We start from the raw sequence: 5645 nt of genomic DNA on the forward strand, positions 1-5645 counted from the left end.
TTGCAACGTATTCACCCTCTTTGGAGACACAACCTCCCAATATATGAATCTACAGGAGAGGTAATGTACACGTGACGAGGGCGTTGCCCAGACATTGAGTGACACGCTGGTGGGCGTCACTCGGTCTCAGTCAGACACATGGTGGCGGGCTCTGCCTGAGCGGGCGGGGCTTAGGCAGAGATTGACACTCACGTGGGCGTCTCCCAGACTGAGTCAGACGCACGGGGGCGGGCGCTGTCTTACACACGCCCACAAGGGGAGGACCCAGCGCGGGCTGTGGGGAGGAGGGAGCAGTCGCCGGCCGGGCGTGAACCTCAATCCAAGGAGAGGCAAACTTCTCGGCCCGGGGCATCAGAGGGGCTGCGCTGAAAAGTGAGAAGGGGCCCCGGAGATACTGACTTACCAAATACCTTCATCACCCCCCTCTGTGTGAGGGGGGTCCCCGGGGATCCGGACATCAGGGAACACCCCTTTGTGGGTCAGGACAAGGTGAGCACCGGGGCAATTATTGGGGTGACACCGTGTGTGTGGGTGCAGAATACACGAGGGCGTCACTATGTCCATACCTGTCTGAGGATTCTCTCATCGTGTCCCTTTAAATGGTGGTAACCCTGGATACCTGTGTATAGGAGCTGCCCTGTACAGGGAGGGACACGTGACCTGTGTGCAAGGAGTGTTGGACACCCCATACTGTGCACCTATACCACCCTACTGTGCCCCATACCCCCTACTGTGCTCCCCATAATGTGCCCTATACCCCTATACTGTGCCCCTATACCCCCTATACTGTGCCCCATACCCCCATACTGTGCTCCCCATAGTGTTCCCTATACCCCTTATACTGTGCCCTATACTGTGCCCCATACCCCCTACTGTGCTCCCCATAATGTGCCCTATACCCCCTACTGTGCCCCTATACCCCCATAATGTCCCCCATGCTGTGCTCCCCATACTGTGCCCCATACCCCCATACTGTGCCCCATAGCCCATGCTGTGCCCTATACCCCATTGTTTGGGGTGAGAAACCTCCCAGTATGGAGGATGGGGGGTGACAGCTGAGACAAGATAGGGAATCTCAGTGTTCATCAGAGGAGGAAGATAAAGATACAAATATAGAATGACACAGGAGGAAGTTACTGACTTCAGGGAAATCTCAGTATGTACAGATGTGTCAGTTTGTCTGCTTAGTGATTTATTTTCAGGTACATCCTCTCCTTTATACCTTTTCTAATATCCTGCCCTTCTTTTCCTTCCCCTATTTTACCCTTCTGTTCTTCTTCTACTTTCTCCCCTTCCCATCTTCTTTCTTTTTTCCCCTTCGCCTTACCCTTCTGTTTTCTTCTTTTTTTTCTGTTATTCCATCCTTATTCCCTTCCTATTCATTCCGGTGTTATTTCTTCATATTTCCCCCCTCCTCCCGGCAATCTTTTTTTATTACCCTGCCCTTCCATTTATTCCCCTTCATTTTTTCCACCCTTGCTTCCTCTCTTAACCTTTATTAATATCCTTTCAGCTTTTAGCATGGAAATATATATCAGTATATAATGTATGAAAGTATAAATGAACCCAAAATCAAAGATCTCACATTACGTGTTGGACTTTTACATTTGTTGGCTGCATTGGTTTTCTATTTTCAGAATAAGCACTTTTTATTTATACAAGTAGAGAATCATACCTGTTGAGCTTGTCCAATATTTCAGCTTGCTTGTCCCAATTGTTACTCTGATACATATCAAAGAACGTTTACAGTTTTCTTATGTGAACTTCAAAACACCTCCTCCCGTGCAGTGTAGGAAATAGAGAGGAAAAGGGTTTGTAATCTAGATCAGGGGCGCGACCTAAGGTGACAACGCTCCTCCTGTATGGATTCAGTCAGTGAGTGTTGTCACTGTATAAAAATGCAGCCGGCACATCTATGTAAGAACATTTATAGATCAGCTTTACGGGATATGTCTGATCATTAGATTGCAATCAATTACAACATTCCGTATCATTGCGAGGTGAATGGTGCACACTATTGCTGGGATCTCCAACATATCTGTTCAGGTCTGTGAGCATTATCTAGGCCAAAATATTTGCTGTCCCACCTCCCCCTCACCTCTTCACTCCTGGTTCCAGGCATGTTCTAGCCTGCTGCTTGCTCACAAGAATCCCATAATAATTGCCTGTTTTGCTGCTCGCATGCTTTACCAGGATTCTTGCTTCAGATTGCTTTATATATATTGCAAGGTTTTTCTGCTTTTATGGCTGTTTATAGACACGCAGGTCTGTAATCACTGTCTTTAGAACATTACAGCTGTGCCACTTGGGGACAACTGGGTGACCTGCTCCCATTTTTATATAGGTGAACAGGGGGGTCACCAGTATTATCATTTTATCATAAGAATGTTTTATTCGTAAATCTGTCAGAAAATGAAGTAAACGTGGATTTCAAAACGGGTGCCTAAATCTTACATTTTAGTAAAATGAATACCTTGTGATCCTGCCAAAACCCTTGTTCAGGCACTTCCTATGTAGAGTGACAACTGTCTCCTAGTTGTGTCGCAGAGTTGTCACCCATTACCTTGGTGGAGACTACAAACAGTCATGTGACGCATTACAGGCCGCCCCATGCATTGATGTGCAGCTGGTACTGAAGGGTGGGCATGAGGAATGGAAGTGGCTGCAGGAGATCAGAATCAACATGCATTTGTTTAATATTTTGCCTTGCATTATTACCTTGAAATAATTTATTTTCCTCTCTGTGTGATACTTTACAGTACAATGCCTTGATGTGAGCGGGGTGTATTGGTGGTTGTCAGGTCTGCATTGAGCAGAATGGGCCCTAGTAATGTGCCGCTTGTTCATTGGGGTTGCTGTCCATGCTGATTTGCTCACTGTGTGTGGACACTGACCTGGATGTGTATACATTGTCCAATCAGTAGAGAGGGTGTGCTTTGTGTTTTATTCATGCCGCTAGGACAGAGAACATGTAGGAGGTGCCTAGGTCACAAGACTGGCTGAGCAGAATTACAAATTTTGGAGCTAGGAAGCTATGTGCCTTGAACACAGATTGTGAGCTGGGCACCTGCTAAGCCGACCTTACATTTGGAAGAACCCTGTGCAGCCATGAGCCAAGGAGTGCTGTCAATATGTTAGATATTACCGGGTGATATTCTGGCTTCCAGGTACCCAACGACCCTTTCAAGTGAACTAAAATACTGGCAATGCTTCTGTTGGCTGGTGGCCATATTGGGGGCTTCCATATGGATATTCCATATGGAAGCGCTTCTCATAACCACCAGCTAATGGGAGCATTGCCAGAATTTTATATCCTTAGGAGTACATCTGCAGTGTTCTACCCATCTCCTTTTAGCTGGGCGCAACCACCCTGAAGAGTTGGGGTACAATAAAGGGGCTGCCATCCGCTTACTATTTCGTCACACCCAGATTAAAATAATGTCTGGGTTTAGCACTCTCAGTACCCGAAGGCCATGCATGCCCCAAAACTTTCCTCAAATGTCTGGTTATTGTGGATCCCCACTGAGCTCCTGCTCCATCCCACAATCCAATGCTATCTGGTCAGTAGAAATACGACTGAACTGGGTTATTGGTTTGCAGTATTCGGAAGCTCCAGGTTGAGGGTTGGGTGCATGACCAAGGGTTGGAAGCCCAGAGACCTTCCGATAGTCAACCTGCGCTACCTCATTTTTGGTGTAGAATTGTCTCATACAGTCAGCGTTCTTCCTAACTACCATTAATGGGTCACAATTTCTTTTCCCAGCCAGCAATATAAAAGAAAGGATTTAGGTCCCCTTTTTTTAAGGGGGGTGGCAAAGCCGGGCCCCCCCCTTTTTTTAGGGCTATTTTAGGTCCCTATGAACCTACTGTTGCTGAGATCCCATTATGGACGACATTCATACATCCTGCTCCTCTACAAATACAATCAGCCCATTCATAAAACTCCTGCCCACAAGCTATAGATTGACTGGGAACAGAGCGACCACGCTTTGGCATAACCACCCCGCTCTCCATTGATCTCTGCAGGTGTTCCTTTGCAATTCCCTTTTACCGTAGGTTAGATTTAATATCCATTTAGAATACAAATGCAATGCACATAATATCTAAAAATTGGGAATACATGGGCAATGGGTATTGGCGTTATAACTATGGCCACTGACTGATTCATCGAGGGGAAAGCTGTAACTTTAAGAGTTTAGTGATGTCGTAGCAGAGAATAATCAGAGCTGTGCTTTTTGACAGAGCTGTGTAAATCTCAGAACTGTGCAGACAACATACAAAATATCTGTAGCGTCTCATATATGTCATTTTATTCGTGTATTCAGCATTCAATGTTTCTGGGATTCCTCCCTTTGCATTATATTGTAAGTCTTTGGAAATCTTTTTATTCCTAGGTACTCTGTAGAAGAATTGGTAAGCAGATTCACCCATGTCAGTCCACATGAGACTGATATTTGCTGGTAGGCTGAACGGCCCAGTCACTCCCTATGTGTCAGGGAGAACAGGAGCGCTCAGATCTGTCGTGCTGTATTACAATCTCTGCTGTCCCTGTTTGATATTTCAGTAATTGTGGTGGCTCTTCTTCTGCTGGAACACTGTCTGCATGGAGTTTGTTATTCTCCCATATATGCTCTTCTCTTGCTGCTATAAATATTTTGCTACAATTTTGCGTGGCTTTGTTTGACTAGGGGAGACCTTGAATAGAGTGCATTTTTTTTTCTGGATAAAGCTCCAAATGATAATGATCAGGTTAATGAAATACTTTTTTTCAATATGTCACCGATGTAAAATTTGTAAAAAAGTTAGGATCTCTCCAAGAGAGTCCATTTCCGGCCGAGCTGCCTCCCTCCTTGTGTGACATAGCCCTCTGTTCTTCTGGGGGTGTCTACTTACTGCCCGTGCTTGCCCAGCTCCTCTGCCCCTCCTCTACTTACTTCATTTATGTAGCCGCTAGGAGATGAGCAAAAGAGAATTCTATAAAATGACAACTCTGCTCACATCTGCACATCACATCCAAAATGGAGGCACCCAGCAGCTGTCTTAGAGTTTTTGGAAGTCTACACAAGTGAAGCTTTTACAGGTAAATCTATTGCATCTTAAGGGAAGATCTGGGGACAGGTTCTCTTTATTATAATATAGACATGGGCCTCCATGATTCCTTAGTGTATGACTGCTGTCTTATCTCATCAGTTAAGTATGAGTTGTTGAACTGCAGCTTCCCCTCCTGGCTAATCTGTTGTATTGATAGCAATATCAGTATTGGGATAAGATTATGGAAGAGGAAGCTTACAAACACATTACATTAAATTACAAACATGGACTAGCTAAAAATCCCCCCACTTACCCTTTAAACTATTATATCCTTCATTGGGGGGGGTGCCATTTGCACATGGTGTGTTTGAAGGAAAAGTATTGTGTTTGGGGGTTAAGGTTTTAATTTTCTTTTGGGCGGGAGAGGTAGTTGGGTTAAGCTTGAGGCCTCTTTCAGACATATGGTCTATATTTGAGTTCTTTTCTGCTCCTGGAAACCCCTATATAAGCTCTGGAGCAGTTTTTAGAGTCAGCCGTAGCACAATGTTGTGGGGTTCACCGCGTTGCAAGGAGTTACAGTCCTCCAGCAGCAACCATAACACAGTCCCAATATA

General features: G+C 45.3%; 1 protein-coding gene across 2 annotated transcripts in view; it reads left to right on the top strand.

Annotated features, from left to right (window-relative positions):
- Positions 1–272: 272 nt before the first annotated feature.
- Positions 273–5645, top strand: part of SRC (SRC proto-oncogene, non-receptor tyrosine kinase) — a 40871-nt gene continuing 35498 nt past the window's right edge. The window contains exon 1 of one of the 2 annotated variants that reach the window (XM_072403744.1): positions 273–489. The gene's annotated coding sequence lies outside the window, so the exon portion shown is untranslated. The remainder of the gene's footprint in view (positions 490–5645) is intronic. The other variant, XM_072403745.1, reaches the window with a different exon arrangement.

Source organism: Pyxicephalus adspersus, chromosome 3 (assembly GCF_032062135.1).
Source record: "Pyxicephalus adspersus chromosome 3, UCB_Pads_2.0, whole genome shotgun sequence".
NCBI classification, from domain to species: domain Eukaryota; kingdom Metazoa; phylum Chordata; class Amphibia; order Anura; family Pyxicephalidae; genus Pyxicephalus; species Pyxicephalus adspersus.